The 21,749-nt window shown below is 39.9% G+C and overlaps 1 protein-coding gene across 1 annotated transcript in view; it reads left to right on the top strand.

Moving 5' to 3' along the window:
- The window catches only part of LOC103347041 (trafficking protein particle complex subunit 9), a 225,767-nt gene that overhangs the window by 101,327 nt on the left and 102,691 nt on the right, over positions 1-21,749 (top strand). Inside the window, exons 10-11 of the mRNA XM_070063804.1 lie at positions 16,100-16,386; positions 19,970-20,101. The gene's annotated coding sequence lies outside the window, so the exon portion shown is untranslated. The remainder of the gene's footprint in view (positions 1-16,099; positions 16,387-19,969; positions 20,102-21,749) is intronic.

The following is a 21,749-nucleotide window of genomic DNA, read 5'->3' as shown; positions in this document are numbered from 1 at the left end:
GAATGTCAGGTAATAAATTGATGGTATTGGGTTGTCGATTTAAATCTTTAATCCATGTTGAGTGGATTTGTGTGTAAGCTGTAAGGTAGAGGTCTTGCTTCATACTTCTGCATGTGGAGATCCAGTTTACCCAGCACTATTTGTTAAAGAGACTTTCCTTGCTCTGGGCATTGATTTTAGCTCCTTTGTCAAAGACAGGGTGGTTGTAGAAGCATGGGTTGATATTTGGAGTTTCTGTTCTGCTCCATTGGTCTATCCATCTGTTTGTGCCAGTACCAGGCTGTACAACTGTCCTATAGTATGCCTTGAAATCAGATATTGTGATGCCTCTGGCTTTGTTTTTGTTGTTAAGATTGCTTTAGCATTTTGGGGTCTCCTGTGTTTCCAAATAAATTTAAGCATCTCTTTTCTAGATTTGTATTCTGATTGATATCGCATTGAACCTATTAATTGCTTTTGGTAGTGTGGGCATTCGATGATAATGATTCTTCCAATCTACAAACATGGACGATTTGTCCATTTTTGTTTCTTTTATTTCTTCCTTTATTGTTTTGTAATCCTCATATTAGATTTAGTTGCTGTCCTTGGTTAAATTTATTCCAAGGTATTTAATTTTTCTGTAGCTGCTGTGAATGGGATTGAGCTTAGAAGTTCTTTCTCAGCCATGGCATTGTCTGGGTATTACAGAGGCTATTAATTTCTGGTTTGTTAAATATCTTGGTACTTTACCAAACTCTTTTATAAGTTCCAGTAGTTTCTTATTGGAGTGTTTTGGATGCACTACATACAGAATCATGTCATCTGCAAGTAGAGATAATTTGACTTCCTCCTTCCTAATTTTATCCTTTTAATTTATTTTTCTTTTCTGTTGGCTCTGGTAAAACTTCCAGAACTGTGTTGATTAGCAATGATGAAAGTGTGCATCCTTGTCTGGTTCTGCATCTTAGTGGGAGTGCATCTAACTTTTCCATTCAGTAGGATACTTGCCCTGGGTTTGTCATAAATTGCCTTGATTGTGGTGAGGAATGTTCCTTCTTTACCCAGTTTTCTTAGAGTTTTCATCATGAAACGGTGTTGTATTTTGTTAAATGGTTTCTCTGCACTGAGTGAGATAATCATATAGTTTTTGTTCCGCAGTTTGTTAATGTGGTGTATCACATTGTTTGATTTGCGAATGTTGAACCATCCCTGCATTCGAGGGATAAATTCTTCTTGGTCTGGGTGAAGGATCTTTCTGATCTGTTGTTGTTTTTGATTAGGTAGCATTTGCTGAGGATTTTTGTGTGTATATTCAACAGTGAAATTGCTCTGTAATTCTCTTTCTCTGTTGTATGTTGTTTTGATTTAGGAATTGAATCATGCCGGATTCATAGAAGGAGTTTGGGAGGATTCCCACCAATGAATTTGTTTTGAATAGCTTGAGAAGAATTGTGGAGTGAGTTCTCCTTTAAATGTCTGATAGAATTCAGCAGTGAAGTCATCCAGTCCTTGGCTTTTATTTATTGGGAAGGTCTTACTGATTCACTTTCCTTCTTGGTTAATGGTCTGTTTAGGTTTTCTGTTTCATCATGGCTCAGTTTAGGTATGTTGTATATGTCCAAGAATCTATCCATTTCTTCTAGGTTTTCCAATTTGTTGGCATACAGTTTCTTGTCATCATTTCTGATGATTCCTTTTATTTCTATGGTATATGTTGTTGTGCTACCTTTTTCATCTCTAATTTTATTGAATTTCGTATTCTCCCATTTTGTTTAGTTGGCCTGATGGTATATTGTTTTTTTCCAAAAAAGCAGCTTTTTTTACTGATCTTTTGTATTATGTTTTGTATTTCAGTTTTGTTAATATCTTCACTAATTTTAATTATTTCTGTTGTGCTACTAATTTTTGGTTCATTTCCTGTGTTTTTCTAGATCCTTGAGAGCTATTGATAGCTCACTTATTTGGTGCCTTTCCAATACCTTGATACAGGCACCAATTGGTATAAACTTTCCTCCTAACACTTCTTTTACTTTATCCCATAAGCTTTGATATTTTCTATTGCCATTTCATTCGTTTTACAGAAATTTTTTGATTTATCTTTTGATTTCTTTTATGATCCACTATTCACTCAGAGCATTTTGTTCGGACTCCACGTGTTAATATGTGTTCTGGAGTTTCCTGAGTTTTTGATTTCCAGTTTCACCCCATTGTGGTCAGAGAAGATGCATGGTATGATTTTGATTTTTCTGAATTTCCTGAGACATGCTTTATGGCCTATTCTGTGCCCTATTCTAGAGAAAGCTTCATGCCCTGGTAATAAGATTGTGTATTCTGCAACTGTAGAATGAAAATTTCTATAGATATCTATTAGGCGCATCTGGTCTATATGTCAATGAACTCTGTTGTTTCTTTGCTAATTTTCCATCTGGTTGGTCTGTCCATTGCTGAACATGGGGTATTGAACGTTCCCATTTGTATTGTGTTGGAGTGCATTACTGCCTTTAGGTCCATTACCATTTATTTTAGGTAGTCAGATGCCCTGTAATTATTGGGTGCATATATCTTGACTATAGTCACATCTGTTAAATTAATCCCTCAGTTGTTATACAGTGTCCTTCTTTGTCTCTTTTAACAGTTTGTGTGTTAAAGTCTATTTTTTCTGATATTAGGTTGGTTACACCAGCTTTTTATTTTTTTGGTTTCTGTTAGTGTGGAATAATTTTTTCCATCATTTCACTTTCAGTCTGTGCAAATCCTTGTAGGTGACATTTGTTTGTTGTAGGCACAAATAGATGGGTCTTGTTTTCAACCCATTAAGCTAGTCTGTGTGTTAACTGGAGAGTTGAGACCATTTATATTCCAGGTGACTGTTGATAGTGACTTGACCCTACCATTTTCCCATAAATATTCCTGTTTTTCCTGTGGATTTCCTTTGTTGTTTTATTGGGGAATTGCCTTCACCTTCTTTCATAGTGATGACCATGTTTGTATATTCGTGTGTGTAGTGCTTCCTTAAGTAAGCACTTCCTTTTGTAAGGCTGGACGAATGATGACAAGTTCTTTCACTTTCTTAGTTTTGGAAGGTTTTCATTTCCCCTTCATTGATAAATGAGTGCTTTGTGGGGTACAGTATTCTGGGTTGACCTTTTTTTTCTCTTAAGACTTGGGATATATCGTGCCATTCTCTACTAGCCTGTAGGGTTTCTGATGAGAAGTCAGCTGTGAGTCTAATTGGAGATCCTCTGAGAGTTATCTGGCATTTCTCTTATGCACATTTTAGAATCTCTGTTTCACAGTGGAGTTTTTGACTACAATATGTTGTAGTGAGGATCTTTTCTGGTCATGTCTATTAGGAGATCTGTGTGCTTCTTGTACTTGGATGTCCCTTTCATTCTCCAAATTAGGGAAGTTCAGTGTAATTACTTCACTAAAAAGGCCTTCTCAGAAATCCATTCTGTCTTTCTCAGAAACGCCTAAGACCTGTATGTTTGGTCATTTGATATTTTCCCATAAATCTCCAAGACTGTTTTTAAGTTTTCTGATTTCTTCTTCTTCATTTTTTTTTGATTTGACTGTAAAATTGCAAGAAAATTGTCTTCTAAGTTAGATACTCTTTCTTCTGACACACTGAGTCTGTTGTTAAGATATTCCACCATGTACTTTATTTGAGCTATTGAGTTCTTGATTTCTAACATTTCATTTCATTTTATTTCATTTCTATTTAAAATTTTAATTTCATGGAAAAATTTTTCATTCATGTCATCTATGGATTTCTTTAATTCAGGGATTTACTTCTGATGATTTCTAAGTAACCTACAATCAGTTTTTCGAATTCCCTATCCAGCATTGCATCAATCTCTTCATGTTCGCATTCTAATAAGGAATTGTTTTTGTTTCCTAAATTCCTCTTTTTTCTTTTGTTTGATTATATAGTTTCTGGTGCTTGGTCTTCCATGCTGATATCTTTTTTATGCTTCATCAATTCTATTGTTAAAGGTCTCCACTGCATTTTTGTTTGTTCTGTTGCATTTTTCATTTCATTGAGATTTCTCTTCAAGATCTCAATTTCATGGGACAAATTTTCTTTCATGTCCAATATGGATTTCAGTAGTTCATGCATTTGCTTCTGATTACTTCTGTGTATTACAATCAATTTTTGAATTCCATTTCTTCATTTCTTCTATCTCATCATCTTCACAATCTAGTATTGAAGTTTCATGTTTTTTTTTAAGATTTATTTATTATTTATTTGAAAGCACTACACAGAGAGAGATGAAAAGGCAGAGAGAAAGAGAGAGAGAGAGAAGTCTTCCATCAGCTTGTCAGTACCCAGTTGGCCACAATGGCTGTTGTACACCAGTCTGCAGCCAGGAGCCAGGAGTTTATGGAGATCTCCCATGTGGGTGCTGGGGTCCAAGGACTTCGACCGTATTACACTGCTTTTCCAGGCCAGAGCAGAGCGCTGGATTGGAAATCGTTCAGCCAGAATTTGAAGTAGTACCCATATGGGATCTTGGCACGGCAGATGGCGGCTTTACCCACTATGCCACAGTTCTGGCTCCAACATGTCTTGTTCTTTTGGGGGCATCATATTGTCTTCCTATTCTTGTTTCTTGAATTGGTGTATTTATTGTTTGGCATTTGTGGAGATATTTGTTGTTTTTCTCTTTCTCTGTCTCTCTTTTTTTTTTTTTTTTTTTTTTTGCTGTGGCAACTTTTATCTTTGGACTATGTGTAGATAAGTGGAAGGTTTTCTTAGTGAATATCTAGAGGCTTGTAGTGGGTGTGGCCAGAGAGCTCTGTTCAGTTCTCCAGGGATAAGGGAATGCCCAAGGTGACACACCCAGGTTTGTTGTGGCAAATCTCTCTCTCTCTCTCTCTCTCTCTCTCTCTCTCTCTCTCTCTCTTATCAAAAGGGAATTTATTCTGTGCAGCTGAGCTCCTCTCCTCAATGGAGACCCAGGCTAGAGTGCTAGCCCAAGTTTGTATTATATTTATCCGCTCTGTCCCAAGGTCCACACAAAGGATCTGTGCATTCCTCAGTGTAAGATCAGTTTCCCTAGCAGTATCTCTCACCAGGTAACCAGGAAACCCTGAGCATATGAAGTCTCCCACTGTAACTGCTCAAAGTCCTAGCCACACTGTGAGTCTTCCCACACACCCTCAGTTTTTTCCCCTGTCCAAATACAGGCACCTCACACAGTCACAAGCTATCGGCCACCTGTTAGTTCTCCACACCAGAATCAGGAGTCTCCACTTGGCTGGTTGCTGGGCAGAGATACGAGCTGGTGCACCTGTGATGTATATCCAAAATCACGCCCTTCTACTGGCATGTTATAGGACGCTGTTGTAAACTGATTTGGGAGAGAGAAATGTGTCCACCCCATTCTTTTTCTTTTTTTCCTGTAGTTTGGCTAGTACAGTATCTCTCATGGGGCTCCAAGCCTGGTTCCCTCTAGACTCTTTCTGCAGCTTTTTCGCCACTGCTTGGTCTGCTGTGGTCTTGTCTCACTTCACTTTCCAGTGCTGGTCCAGAGGCTCTTGTTTGGGTAGGCTGGAGTCCTGAGCAATGTGCATCCATGCCTGCCATGTAGGTCCACCTGTCTCTCTAATTTCGGTAGAGTTTCCTCTGCCATTGACTCACTAATTCTTTCCTAAGATTACACTCTCTCCACATTTTTTAAACTATCATCTCCTGGGCTAGAAACAAAGAGTTAAGCTCACTCCCTACTCTGCCATATTGGGACCACCTATGAGTTCTAATAATCTCCAAGTAGAGTCTTTTGGATCCTCTATATACCTTTTTTACTTCAGGTTTTCATCATGAAAGGGTGTTGTATTTTATGAAATGCTTTTCCTGCTATTAATGAGATAATCATATCATTTTTGTTCTTCACTTTGTTAATGTGGTGTATCACATTGATTTGTGAATGTTTATAATCGCTGTGTACCAGGGATAATACCCCCTTTGTCCAGATGAATGATCATTTCTTATATGTTGTTGTATTCAACTGGCTAGTATTTTGATGATGATTTTTGTGTGTGCTTATTAGGGACATTTGTGTGTACTTTCTCTGTTGTATCCTTTTCTGATTTAGGAATTAAGGTGATGCTGTCTTCATGGAAGGAGTTTGGAAGGCTTCCCTCTCTTTCAGTTGTTTTGAATAGCTTGAGAAGAATTGGTTTTAGTTCTTCTTTGAATGTCTAATAGAATTCAGCAGTGGAACTGTCCAATCCTAGGTTTTTCTTTGTTGGGAGTATCTTCATTACTGATTCAATTTCTTTTTTGTTTATTGGTATGTTTGCTTTTTTGTGTGTTCCTGGGTCAATTTTGGTGGGTTGTGTGTGTCCAGGAATGTTTTTCTTCTAGGTTTCCTGATGTGTTTGGCTACAGCTCTTTGTAGTAATTCCTGATGAGAAGTCAGCTGTGAGTCTAATTGGAGATACTCTGAAAGTAATCTGACATTTCCCTTTATGCATATCTTTGAATCTTTTCTCTATGTTTTACTGTGGAGCATTTGACTACAATATGTCATGGTGAAGGTCTTTTTTGGTCATGTATATTAAGAGTGCTGTGTGTTTCTAGTACTTGGACATACTTTCTTTCTCCAGATTCGGGAAGTTTTCTGTAATTATTTCACTAAAAGGCCTTCTAATCCATTTTCTTTTTCCATGCCTTCAGTAACCCGTAAGACCCTATATTGTGTCATTTGGTGGTATCCCATACATCTCCAACCTATTTTTCACTTTTTTAATTTGCTCTTCTTCATTTTTTTGTTTGTTAATTTTCCAGAGATTTGCCTCATGAATTCTGTTGTTAACCCTCAGTGGGTGCTGTTCTCATCTGTGGTTCTGTGGTTCTGTGGTTCTGCATGATTGCCACAAAGGGTCTGTGCAGTGTTCAGTGTGAGCACAGATCCTGCTGCAGTGACCCACCCCAGGCAGCCAGGGTGCTGAGCTTATGGAGCTACCCAAGTATTTTCCCAGAAACCAGCTACACCGTGCACCCTCTCCTGCATGCCTGGGTTCCCACAGTCTCAGTACCAGAGCTCCCACAGACACAGGGTGCAGAAGACCCACTCTACCGCACTAACCTGTTCTGTCCTTGGAGAGGCTGAGAACTTCTGAGAGCCAGCTGCCTATGGGTGCTCCACTTAGGCAGTTTGAGCTCCAGAGCCTGCGTTATGTTGAGAGGCTAAGGGCTCATGATAATCATAGGTGTGTTCCCAGCCCCCTGTCAGTCTTTCCATGCAGATTGAAAGTCGGTGGGGAACACAGACTTTTCCCTGTGGTGAAATCCCTGGTCATACATGTCCACAAGAGCTACTGGCCACAGCACTGCTTTTTTCACAATCATGCTTCTCCCCGCCAGTTTATGGACACTTAGAAGAGTCCCTGCAGCTAGTGATGATGTCGGAATGGCTCCTTCTCCCTGCCTGTTGCTGTGCAGCACCTGGGCTGTTGCTACTTGAGACAAGATGGTGCCTTTTCCCTGACTGTTGCTGGGAGCCTGCATGAGAGCTGCTGCAGCTACTAGCATATCCAAAATGGTGCCTGCCCTCTCTGAGCTGGTTGTCGGGGGCTGTTGTGAGAGGATGGGGAGAATTGTCTCTCTTTTCTGCTGGGTTAGGGGATACTCGTTACCCTCAGGGTCCAAGTCACACCCCAAGACAGTGTAGTCTGCTGGGCTCTCTCTGCAGCTATTTCAGCATTGGCATGGGCCACTGCAGCCTGATCTCACCTTGTTCTTCAGAGCCGGCACTTTCTCCAGCTCTCGGCTGCTGGGACTTGTGTAGTATCAGTGCTTGTTGCTGAGCATCTGCAGCTTCCACACAGACCCACAGCATCTCTCCTCCTCTTACAGAATCTCCAGTCTCCCCTGAGAATGCACTTTCTTGCCTTTTTTTCTATTTTATCCTAGCTTATAGCAGTCCTCCATTTCCCTATTCCTCCATGTTGGAATCCCCTCTGAGGAGTTTCTCTTTTGTTTATCTTCTCAAAATGAATTTTTGATTTCTTGATCTTTTTTAATTTCATTTATTCATGCTGTGACATATATTATTTCTCACCTCCTTCTGGTTAAAGGTTGTGATCTTATTTATCTAAGTTTTTGAGATGCATCATTAGATGTTTAATTTGAAACATTTCTCTTTTTTAATATAATCACTATATGCTAAAAACTTACCTCTTAATAATGCTTTTGCTGTAACTCACAGGAGTTAATATGTTGTGTTTTCATTTTCATTTATTTCAAGAAAGATTTTATTTCCTTTTAAATTTCTTCAGTGTCCCATTGTTCATTCAGGAGCATCTTGTTTAATTTCCATATATTTTTTGAGTGTTATGTTGTTGTTCTTGTTTATTTCTAGTTACTTGATAGGATTTCAGTCTTTTCAAATTAAATGAGAGTTGATTTGTAGCCTAATGTGTGGTATACCCTGAAAAAATGTTCAATGTGGTGAATAGAATGTAGCTTTTGGTCTGTTAGGTCATTTGTTTGATGTTATGTTTCAACTCTGATGTGTCTTTACTTATTTTCTATCTAGATGATCTGTCCATTGATGAGAGTGCATTGTTGAAGTCACCCACTTTTATTGTCTAGGAGTGTCTCTCTTTCTTTAGGTCTAATAGTATTTTCTATATATAACCGGTGGTCTTGTATTCAGTGCATAAATATTTATGATTGCTATGACTTCTTTTGGAATCAAAAGTTTTATCAGAATACAATGTCAATTTTATCTCTTTTTACAAATTTCTATATAAAGCATACTATGATATGCTTCATTGATGATATCCAATTTCTATATTAAAGACCTTGAAAAATGTACCCTTGGTTTAAACTGATTCCTTTTTAAAAGATTTATTTATTTATTTGAAAGGCAGAGTTACAGAGAGACAGAGGCAGATGCAGAGGTGGGGGTGTGGAGAGAGAGAGCTCTTCCACATTTTGTTGGTGCAGGGGCCCAAGGACTTGGACCATCTTCTGCTTTCCCAGTCCATAGCAGAGAGCTGGATTGAAAGTGGAGCAGCCGGGACTCGAACCTGTGCCCCATTTGGGATGCCAGCACTGCAGGTGGTGGCTTCATCCACTATGCCACAGCGCTGGCCCCTAAACTGATTCTTGACAATAATTTGTGAACTGAAAAAATATCAACCCTGCAACCACTGGTAAATTTTCACCAAAATCATTCACATGACCAGTGAACAGGACTGAAACAGTGGTCTTTTTGCACAGTGCATATGGCCAATCTTAGAATTCTCCCATTAGTATCTGTATAGTTTCAGATTCTTTTTGGGGTTGCCAGGTAAAAATACATTAGTAATATAAGTTATCTTTACAAAATCATATCATCTGTAGTATTTTAAGGCATATTTTACAAGCTTTATAATGAGTTTTTATAATTAAATACTCATTGGGGGTTCATAAGAAATGATTTGGGGTAGCTATTGCTAAATGATGTGTCCCTCAATATGCATGTGTTGAAACGTAATACTCAATGTGTTGTTATTTAGGAGCAGGTGTGCTGGGAGGTGACTGGATCATGAGGGCAGATCTTCTGAGAATGCTATCACTGCCCTTATTTTTTAAAAAAAGGTTTTATTCACTTATTTGAGAAGCAGAGTTACAGACAGAGAGAAGAAGGAACAGAGAGAAAAGACTTCCATCTGCTGGTTCACTCCCTGTTGCTTATAAACTTCCCAGTGTAATGCGTTTTCTTACAGCATCCCAACTCGACTAAATGGAGTAAATAATCAGAAAAGTTTAGAAATGGGTGGGCATGAGGCACAGCAGGTTAATCTGACATTTGGGATGTCAGCATCCTGCATCAACCTGCCTGGTATGAGTCCCAGGTCCTCCATGTCCAATTCAGTTTCCTGGTAATTTACCTGGGAGGCAACAAATAATGGCCCAACATTCCTGCCACCGACATTGTAGACAGAGATGTAGTTCCTGGCTCCTGGCTTCTGCCTGGCCCAGTCCTGGCTTTTGGGGGCATTTGAGGAGTAAGTCAGCAGGTAGAAGATCTCTCTTTGTGCCTCTTTCACTCTGTTGGCAAATGAATACATAAACCTTATGAAAAACATTGATGACATGACTTTGGTAAATGCTTCATCAAGTAAGAAGTTTAAGAATAAAACATGGGGCTGGCACTGTGGTATCACATACAAGCTCTGGTTCAAATCCTGGCTGTTCTACCTCTGATACAGCTCCCTGCTAATGCATCTAGGATAGTAGCAGAGGATGGCCCAAGTGCTTGGGCCTCTGCACCCTTGTGGGTGACCCAGAAGAAGCTCTTGGCTCCTGGTCTCATTGTGGATGAACCCTGGCTGTTGTAGCCATTTGTGGAGTGAAGTGAGCAGACGGAAGATCTCTTTCCTTCTCTCTCTCCTTCTCTCTGTATGTAACTGTGCCTTCCAAGAAAATGAAGTAAATCTTTAAAAAATGTGAAAATGTATAGTACTGTATTCAGTTAGAGTGGTGAGAGTGGACGTCCTTGTGTTGTTACAGATTTTGACAAAATGCGTTCATCTTCTCCTCATTCACTATAATATTGGCTGATTCTTTGTCAAGTATCACATTTATGTTTTTGAGGCATGTTCCTTCTATGCCTAATGTGTGGAGGTTTTTTTTGTGCCGTGAAAGGGTAATGAATCATATCAAATGCTTTCTGTGCATCTAATGAGAGTAAGGTTTTTATTCTTTTATTATGTTAATTTATGATATTTATTGTTTTGCAAATATGGAACCACCATGGCATTTCTGGGATCAATTCCGAGTGATAGTTATGTATGAGTTTTTTGATGTTTTCAATTGTTTATTTAGTACTCTGTTGAGAATCTTTTTATCTATGTTCTTCAAGAATATACGCCTGTAGTATTCTTTCCATTTTGTGTCTTGGTTTGTTTTTGGCATCAAAGGGATGTTGGCCTCCTAAAAAGTATTTGACAGTGTTCCATCCTGTTCAGTGTTTCCAAATAGTCTGAAGATTGTTGGAGTTTATCTTTAAATGTTTTGTAGAATTGGATAGTAAAGCCATCAAGTCATGGGCTTTTTATTGATGGAAGAATTTTGCTTACTGCTACAATGCCATTACTTTTTATGAGTCTGTTAGATTGTCTTTATCTTCTGGATTAAATTTGGTAAGTTATTTGTATTGAAAAACTTCTCCATTTTCCTCAGTTTTCCAGTTTATTAGCATATAGTATTGAATGGCAGTTTCTTTTGAAGACTTGTATTTCAGTAGTGTTGATTATACTGTCTGCTTTTTCATCTAATCTTATTTATTTGAGGCTTTGAGGTTTTTTTCTCTTTTTTTCTTTGTCAGTCTTGTTAGAGACTGATTTAGTTTTTAAAAATTTTATGTGAGGTAAACAAATTTCATGTACTTGCCATATACATATTCAGGAACGTATTGATTCTTCACACCCAACGCTTCCTCTAGCCCATGCTTCCATACTTCTTCCTCTTCCCTCTCCTGTTTCCACTGTTAATTCTAATAGAAAAATATTTTCAGGTAACTTTATACTCATAATAGTCACTATTCACTAAGTAAAAAGTTCAACAAATAGTATGAAGAAAATAAATTGTTCCTCAAAGTGAGACAAGGCTTGTAAAAGAAAGCATCATATCTCAAAATACTCATTTTATTCCTACACATTATTACCTGTTAAATACTCTCTTAGTCACCGCAGATCAGGGACAACATGTGGGATTTGTCTTTTGGGGACTAGCTTATTTCAGTAAGTATAATGTTTTCTAGTTAAATCCATTTTGTTGCAAAAGACTTCATTGCATTTTTTCCTGCTGAATAGCATTTCATAGTGTATATATACCACAGTTACTTTTTTTCAAGATTTATTTTTCTGAGAGGCAGAGTTGAGAGAGGGAGAGATAGAGAACGAGAGGTCTTCCATCTGAGAATGAGAGGTCTTCCTTCTGGTTCACTCTCTAAATGGATGCAATGGGTAGAACTGGGCTGCTGTGAAGCCAGGAGTCAGCAGCTTCTTCTGGGTTTTCCACACAGGTGCAAGGGCCCAAGGATTTGGGCCGTCTTCTACTGTTTTCCTAGGCCTTCATCAGGGAGCATCCAGGCTTCGAACAGGCACAACTATGGGATGCTGGTGCATCAAGTAGGAGGCTTAACCCACTTTGTGCTGGCCTCCATAATTTCTTTATCTGATCGTCATTTGATAGACATCTGGGTTGATTCCATATCTTAGCTGTTGTGAATTGAGCAGCCATAAACGTGGGTACAGATAACTCTTTCATCTGCTGATTTCAATTTGTTTAGGTAAATTCCCATGAGTGGCATTTCTGGTTCATATGATTCATCTATTTTCAGCCTTTTGAGGTGTCTCCATACTGTCTTCCACAATGGCTTCACCAGATTACATTCCCAATGGATTAGGGTACTGTATTATTATTATATTATTATTATGTGTTATTAATATTAATAATATTAATATTATAATTATATTAATAATTGAGAGGAAGAGTTACAGACAGTGAGAGTGAGAGACAGAGAGAAAAGTGTTCCATCCAATGGTTCACCCTCCAAATCCCCCAACGGCCAGAGCTGCACTGATCCAAAGCCAGGAGCCAGGTGCCTCTTCCTGGACTCCCATATGGGTGCAGAGGCCCAAGCACTTGGGCCATCCTCCACTGCCTTCCTGGGCCACAGCAGAGAGCTGGACTGGAAAAGGAGCAACTGGGATTAGACTCGGTGCCCATATGGGATGCCAGCACCGTAGGAGGAGGATTCACCACGTGCACCACAGCACAGGTCTGTCCCTAGGGTACTGTTTTGCCACATCCTTTCCGGCATTTTTTGTTTGTTGATTTTCTGTATGTGAACCATTCTGACTGTGGTGAGGTGAAACTTCATTGTGGTTTTGTTTTGCATTTCCCTAATGGCTAGTGATCCTGAACATTTTTTCATGTGTCTGTTGTCCATTTGAATTTCCTTCCTTGAAGAATTTCTGTTCAAGTCTGTTGCCCATTCTTAACTGCATTGTTTGTTTTGTTGTTGTTGAGTTTCTTGAGTACTTTATACATGCTGGAAATTAACACTTTATCAGTTACATAGTTTGCAAAGATTTTCTCTCACTTTGCTAAGTTTTTGTTTACAGTGCAAAAGCTTCTCAGCTTCATGTAATCCCATTTGTGTGTTTTTGCTTTTGTTGTCTGTGCTTCTGGGTTCCAAGAAGTCTGCACATGGCAATGTCTTGCATCATTTCCACAATGTTCTCTAAGAATTTGATGGTATTGGGTTGTACATTTGGGTCCTTGATCCTTTTTGAGTTGATTTTTGTATCAGAATAAGGTAAGTTTTTATTTTCATACTTCTGCATGGGAGATCCACCTTTTATACATCATTTTTTGAAGAGACTGACTTTGTCACATGTTTGGATTTTTATTATTTGTAGATGTGTGGATTGAGTTTTGGAGTTTCTATTGTGTTCCATTGGTCCACATGTGTAGTTTTTGCCAGTATCAGGCTGTTTTGATTGTAACTGTCCTGAAGTATGTCTTGAATTCTGGTATTGTGATGCTTCTGGCTTTGAAGTTTCCATCAGCTATTCTGGTCTCTTGTGTTTCCATTTGAATTTTAGCATCTTTTCCCCCTAGATCTGTAAAGAATGTAATTGGCATTTTAATTGGGATCACGTTAATCTGTAAATTGCTTTTGGTACTATGGATATTTTGATAATATTGATTATTTTAGTCCTTGAACATTAAAGATTTTTCCATTTTCTGTGGCTTTTGTTCCTTTCACTAATGTTTGCTAATTTTCATATTAGATATCTTTGGCATCCTTGTTAAAATTGATTCCATGGTATTTAATTTTTTATAGCAATTGTGAATGGGATTGCTCTTAGAAGTTCTTTCCCAGCCATGGCTTTTTATATATAGACTATTGATTTTTGTGTTACTTTTATATCTTGCCACTTCACCAAACTCTTTTTATGAATTCTAGTAGTCTCTCCGTAGAGACTTTTATTTCCCCTATGTATAGAATCCTGTCATCTGCAAGTAAGGGTAATTTGACTCCCTCCTTCCCAGTTTGTATCCTTTGATTTCTTTTTCTTGCCTAATAGGTCTGGCTAAAACTTCCAGGTCTATATTGAATAGCAAGGGCACAAGTTGTCATCCTTGTCTGATTCCAGCTCTTCACGGGGATGCTTCCAACATTTCCCCATTCATAAGCTGCTGTCTATAGGATTGTCATAAATTGCCTTGATTATGTTGAGCAATGTTCTTACTATACTCAGTTTCCTTAAGGTTTTCATTATGAAAGGATGTTGTATTTCATCAAATGCTTTCTCTGCATCTATTGAAATAAGCCTATGGTTTATTTGAAAGTTTTATTTATTTATTTGTGAGGCAGAATTATAGGCAGAGTAGGAGAGACAGACTTTTTAATTGGTTGGCATACAGTCCTTTGTATTAGCTCCTGATGGGTAAATCTTTTAATCATCTGTGGTATCTGTTGTTACCTTTCATTTTTCATCTCTGATTTTACTGATTGGGGTCTTCTTTTTTTTTAAAGATATTTGGGCCAAGAGTGTATAAATTTTTTAAGCAAGTTCTTCATTTCACTGATTTTCATATTCTTTTTTGCTTTCAATTTTGTTTATTTCTCCTCTAATTTTAATTATGTCTTTCCTCTTGATAATTTTGCAATGGATATCATTTGTTTTTCAAGGGCACTACATTGGTGGCTCACTTATTTGATGCTTTTCCAATTTCTTGATATAGGCACCAATTTCTCTAAACTTTCCATTTAATACTCTTTTTCCGTATGTCATAAGTTTTGATATGTTTTACTGTCATCTTTAATCGTTTCCATCTTTTTTAAATTTTTTCTATAACTCACAGTTCATTCAGGAGCATGTTCAGTCTCCATGTGGTTGTATATGTTCTTGATGTTCTTGGTGTGGTCATTTGCCCCTTCATTCCATGTGGTCGTGGAAGATGCATGGTATGATTTACATATTTTTTGAATTAGCTGAGACTTATGGCCTACCTTATTGTATATCCTGGAGGGTGGCTCAAGGCCTTAGTTCCTGTCAAACCATGTGGGAGACGTGGATGAAGATCCCACTTCTCAGCTTTAGTCCCATCTTGAGGGCATTTGGGGAGTGACTCAGTAGATGAGAATTGTCTCTTGCTATCTCACTCATCATGAATTATTAAAAATTTTACCTCTCTTTTTACCTAGAAACTTGATTTAAAGTATTCAAACTTGATGTATTTCATATATACAAATTTAAAAGCACTGAATATTCCCACTCTAACCTCCCTGCCTCCTACCTACCCACCCAAACATGCTCCCATCCCTCTTCATTTTTTTGAAGAGTTATTTATTTGAAAGTCAGAGTTACACAGAGAGAGGAGAGGTGGGGGGGCAGAGAGAGACAGAGACAGAGAGAGAGGTCTCCCATCCGATGGTTCACTCCCCAGTTGGCCACAATGGCCAGAGCTGTGCTGATCTGAAGCCAGGAGCCAGGAGCTTCCTCTTTGTCTCCCACATGGGTGCAGGGGCCCAAGGACCTGGGCCATCCTCCAGTGCATTCCCAGGCCATAGCAGAGAGCTGGATCGCAACCGGAGAATCTGGTTCTCAAACTGGCCCCCATATGGGATGCCGGTGCTCCAGGCCAGGGCGTTAACCCGCTGCGCCACAGCACCAGCCTCAGCTCCTATCCCTCTTCATCCCCCATCCACTATTCTCATTCTTATTTTATAGAGAAATCTATTTTCAATTATTTTATACTCATAATATAAACCCTACACTAAGTAAAGAATTCAACAAACGGTCAAAAGAATTGAAAAAAAAAAAAAATCCGTTCCTAAACAGGCAAGACATGGTTTGTTTAAAATTATTATATCTGCAAGACGAGTTGCTTAAAATCAATATATGTCAAAGTGTCAATATAACTTCTATAGATCACCTTTTTAGGTACTCTGTTACCACAGATCAGGGAGAATATACGGTATTTGTCTTTTTTGGAAAGGCTTATTTTACAAAGTGTAAGGTTTTACAGTTGCATCCATTTTTTTTTTTTTTTTACAAACAACAGGCCTTTTTTTTTTTTTTTTTTTTTTTTTTGTATCAGAATAGGTTACCTACCTAGAGCACACTTGAGATCAACACAGGCCCGCTATTCTAGCCTGGAGACAAGACAGCTGTCACCCACGTTTTTACGCTGCCTGGACGCTTCTGGTGCTGCTGTGCTTGCTGGGAGGGAGAGGAGGGTCCTAGATGGCTGGCGCTTGCGCAGTCGGCCTGGTGGAGAGCAAGAAGATGTATCCGGCGGTGGCGGCGTGTTGTCGGCTGCAGGAGTTTTCGGCTGATGGCGGCGTTTTCAGCAGAGGTACAGGCCCGGAGAGTGCAGGAGTGAAGGTGAGTTTTTCTTATGAAACAATGAGAGGCCTGGGACCTCGAGGGCGGGGTGTGTTCCTGGCTCCTCGGAGCAGTGTAGACACTCAGGTCCTCAGGCTGGGCGGTCGTGGGGGCGGGCGGCGGCTCAGCTGTGGGAAGTGGAGAAGCGGGTGGCTGGGCTTGCGCTGGAGGACAAGACTGCGGGTTACAAGGTATGTTTATTTGTAACCTGTAACTTACTTATTTCATCAGTTCTAGCAGTGTTTTTGGTGGGTGTTTTAGTTTTCATTGATTTCTATGATTGTTTTTAGGATGTCTCTATCTTCTGGAATTAATCTTAGTAGGTTACGTGTACTTGTTATCCAGGAATTTCTGCCTGTCTTCCTGGTTTTCCAGTTTGTTAGCATATGGTACTGAAAAGCTATTTCTTTGAAACCTTGTGTTTCAGTGATGTTGGTTGTGATGTCTGCTTTTTTGTCTGTAATTTTATTTACTGGAGTTTTTATCGTTTTTGTTAGTCTGGCTACGAGATAATGTACTTTTTTTTTTTTTTTTTTTTTTTTTTTTTTTTTTTTTTGACAGGCAGAGTGGACAGTGAGAGAGAGAGACAGAGAGAAAGGTCTTCCTTTTGCCGTTGGTTCACCCTCCAATGGCCGCCGCTGCAGCCGGCGCACCGCGCTGATCCTGGCAGGAGCCAGGAGCCAGGTGCTTTTCCTGGTCTCCCATGGGGTGCAGGGCCCAAGCACCTGGGCCATCCTCCACTGCACTCCCTGGCCATAGCAGAGAGCTGGCCTGGAAGAGGGGCGACCGGGACAGAATCCGGCGCCCCAACCGGGACTAGAACCCGGTGTGCCGGTGCCGCAAGGTGGAGGATTAGCCTATTGAGCCACGGCGCCGGCTGAGATAATGTACTTTTTTAAAAAATTTTTTGACAGGCAGAGTGGACAGTGAGAGAGAGAAACAGAGGGAAAGGTCTTCCTTTGCCGTTGGTTCACCCTCCAATGGCTACTGCGGCCGTGCGCGCTGCAGCCGGCACACCGCGCTGATCCGATGGCAGGAGCCAGGTACTTCCCCTGGTCTCCCATGGGGTACAGGGCCCAAGCACTTGGGCCATCCTCCACTTCACTCCCAGGCCACAGCAGAGAGCTGGCCTGGAAGAATGGTAACCTGGACAGAATGCGGCACCCCGACTGGGACTAGAACCCGGTGTGCCAGCGCCACAAGGCAGAGGATTAGCATAGTGAGCTGCGGCACCGGCAGGATTATGTACTTTTAAAAATTTTATATTAGGTATGTAAATTTCATGTATTTCTTATATACAGATTCAGAACATACATACTGGTACTTCTTTCATGCTACCATCTCTCAAACCTACACTCCTAGCCTTCTTCTTCCTCCTTCTCTTGTTTCTACTCTTAATTCTTCTAATTATCTATTTTCAGTTAACTGCATATACATATGATATGGTAACTGTATTCAACCGGAGTATGAAGAAAAAAGCACTGTTCTTTAAAAGTGAGATAAGAACTATAAGAAACCATCTTATCGCAGAATGTCATTTTGTCTCCTACACATTACATTTAGATACTCTATTAGTTACCGCAAATTAGGGAAAAAATACGTTATTTGTCCTTTTGGGACTGGCTTATTTCACTGAATATACTGGTTTCCAGTTACATCCGTTTTGTTGCTAAAGGCAGCATTTCTGTGTTCCCCAATGGTGATATTCCATAGTGTATATATGCCATAATTTCCTTATGCAGTCATCAGTTCATGGACACCAGGTTTGATTCCATATCTTAACTGTTGTGAACTGAGCTGCACTAAAGGTGGAGGTACTGATAACCCTTTCAAATCTGCTGAGTTCATTTCTTAGGGGTAAATCCCAAGGGGAGGGATTGCTGAGTCGTATGGTAGATACATTTTCAGCTTTCTGAGGTATTCCCATACTGTCTTCTGCAATGGCTTTACCAATCTACATTCCCACCAAACAGTGAGTGGATCAGGGTAACATATTCCCCAGGCCGGCACTGTGGCTCGCTAGGCTAATCCTCCACCTGTGGCGCTGGCACGCCGGGTTCTAGTCCCGGTTGGGGTGCCGGATTCTGTCCCGGTTGCCCCTCTTCCAGGCCAGCTCTCTGCTATGGCCAGGGAGTGCAGTGGAGGATGGCCCAAGTGCTTGGGCCCTGCACCCCATGGGAGACCAGGAAAAGTACCTGGCTCCTGCCATCGGATCAGCGCAGTGTGCTGGCCGCAGCACGTGCGGCCGCGGCAGCCATTGGAGGGTGAACCAACGGCAAAGGAAGACCTTTCTCTCTGTCTCTCTCTCTCACTGTCCACTCTGCCTGTCAAAAAAAAAATATTCCCCAAATCTTCAGCAGCAGTTATCATTTTTTGATTTCTGTATGAGAGCCATTCTGACTGTGGTCTGGTGAAACCTCATTGCCATTTTGTTTTGCATTTCCTTGATGCCTAGTGATCCTCAGCATTTTTTCATGTGTCTGTTGGCCATATGGATTTCGTTTCTTTTTTTATAGTTAATATGTTCCATTTAATGTGTTATGTTGGAGTCTTTTATGTGAAATTATAGTCACCCAGTACTAGTTGCTTTTCATGCTTGTTTGTTGAATAAAACTCATCAGGGAAAGCATCCATGCCAGAGTAGAACATAAAGAATTATAAAACAGTCACCCTGGAGAATATGGATTTCCTTTCTTGAAACATGCCTGTTCATGTCCTTTGCCCATTCTTAACTGGATTTTTTGGTTTGTTGTTGAGCTCTTTGTAGTTTGTGGATATTAATCTTTGATCAGTTTCATAGTGTGCAGACCATTTTCACCCATTCTTTCAGTTACCTCTTCACATTGCTGAGTGTTTCTTTTGCAGCACAGAAGCTTTTCATCTTGAGGGAATCGCATTTGTCTGTTTCTGTTTCTGCTTTTATTGCTTGTGCTTCTGCTGTCTTTTCCCAGAAATCTTTGCCTATGCCAGTGTCTTTCAGTTTTCCCCAATATTCTCTAGTAATTTGATGAGATTGGGTTTAGATTTTGTTCCCTGAACTATTTTTAGTTTCTTTTTTAATAAGGTGTATAGTATGGAACTTCTTTCATGGTTCTGCATATAGAGGTCCAGTTTTCTGAGGACCATTTTTTGAAGAAACTGTCCTTTGCAATTGGAATTAACCTTTAGCTCGTTCTTCCAAGATAAATTGACTGTAGATGTGTGCAATGATTTCTGGAGTTTCTTCTTTGTTCCATTGTTCTATATGTCAATTTTTTAACTATACCAGTTGTTTTGATTGTAACTGCCCTGTTCTGTGTCTTGCAATCTGTTATTGTGATGATTCAAGTTTTGTTTATGTTGTATAAGATTGTGTTCACTCTTCGGATGTTCTGTGTTTCCATATGAATTTTAGCATTGTCTTCTCTCCATCTGGACAAAATGTCATTTGACCTTTCTTTGGGATCCCATTGTGTCTCTAAATTGCTTATGGTAGAATTGAAATTTTCATTACGTAAATTATACCAATGAATGAACTTGGAAGATTTTTCCACTTTTTAGTATCTTCTTCCATTTCTTTAATGTTTATTAATTTTCATTGTAGACATCTTCATGGATATGAAACTGGACGCAGAGTTGACGCTGAAGTTCAGCTGCTGAGTCATCTTCCATTTCTAGAGACTGCTCGATTTCCTGCTAAACACACTTGGGGCTTCTTCCTGGAGAGGAGCAACTGGTGAGCAGACGTGACCACCTCATGTTTGCATTGGCCTTGGGGCCCAAGGGAAAGAGAAGGGAATGGACACCACGAGGCTGAGCAAGCCAAGCTGACAGTGACGTTGACTTTCATCCCATGACTGGATGGTCATGTGGCGTAACCCCACAGATTAGGGTAAAAGAAATGTAGGGGCCAGCGGGGTAGTGGAATTAGGTGCTGTGAGGACAGGGACATATAGGATGTTGGAGAATGAGTTACCCTGAGTTTTGTAGTGAATCAGGGGCCACAGAATGTGGTAAGAGGGGAAATATTGTGGCATCCAGGCAATGGGAGACCTGGGAGGAGAAGTGTGTGGTGTTGCCTCAGAGCACAAAACACAAAAAGTCTGGTTTGGAGAGACATGGAAATAAAAGGTTGGGTTTTAGAATTCATGGCTAAGAATGACAAGATTACAAGGAATCTCTGGAGGGGGGCTGTTAAGGGTTAGATGTCACAGAAGAACCTGGGACATGCATGACACTTGGTAGTTGGGAGCTGAAATCAGGTAATTTCTATATGTCATCATCCTACGATAGGTAGGGAAAATGGAAGGATGGTATGGAGGAAGTCAGGTGACTTTTAGCAGAATTGTAACAGGAAGGAGGTGTTAGGTCAACTTGTAAGAACTAGTGGAGTATCAGAGTGGTAGACCCGGGAGGTGGTCAGGGGAGAAATCTTAGGAAAAGTGAGGGAAGGAAGATGGGTGTCTGGGTAGAGGGAACTTCCAGAAGGGACTGTGGAATGGATGCTGAATTAATCAGGGAATTCAAATAGCATCTGCAGAACACTGCAAGATGGAGAAGATGTTATCTGAAAGAAAACTGGGTTGATAAGGGGCTTGGAAACATGGAGACCCTGTCTTAGGCTGGGAATGATTTTTGTATCTTGTAGTCAGCTTGTAGAAGTCAGAATTCGGGCAGAGGACTCTCTCTTGGTAAACGTGTGCTTCTTGGCTTTCGAGTGTGTCTGTATGTGCTCACCTTCATTCTAGTTATTTAAGATTATACTGCATGCTTCCTAAGGGTCCTTGAAAAAGATTCTGGAAAGAGAGTGTTTGTCGTGATGGGTGTTTTTCATATCCTTCTAGGCAGCTGTGCGTGAAAGCTCCTGCTTTCATGGTGTTTTTGCTTTTATTATTTTTGGGGGCTAGGGTTGGCTTGAGTCCTGCAGGACTTAAACAGAAAGAATATGGTTATGAGCTCTTGGAATAGCTTTGTAATTTGTTGGAATGCATACTTCGTGATACTTCCTATTCTACAATTAATTTTTTTTGTCAACTCATATATTTCTAGTTTCTTTTAGAGTCCCTAAACTGTCTCTGTGTCAGACTGTGACATTTATTAGGAAGGTGCATTCTTCCTTAAGTGTTACTTAAATGATGTGTCATTCTCTACAGTACAGTGTTGTTATGGGTATTTTTGAGTAACATATATTCATAATTATATAGCTTACTCTTTTTTTAAAAACTTATTTTATTTCCTTGAAAGACAGAGTTACAGAGAGAGGTAGAGACAGAAAGACGTCTTCCATCTGTTGGTTTACTCCAAAATGGCTGCAATAGCTGGAGCTGGGCCAATCTGAAGCCAGGAACCAAGAGCTTCTTCCAGGTCTCCCACATTCATGTACA

The sequence above is a fragment of the Oryctolagus cuniculus genome, chromosome 19 (genome assembly GCF_964237555.1).
Source record: "Oryctolagus cuniculus chromosome 19, mOryCun1.1, whole genome shotgun sequence".
NCBI lineage: Eukaryota > Metazoa > Chordata > Mammalia > Lagomorpha > Leporidae > Oryctolagus > Oryctolagus cuniculus.
The sequence above is the reverse complement of the archived record's forward strand: the minus strand, read 5'-3'. Positions and strand labels throughout refer to the sequence as shown.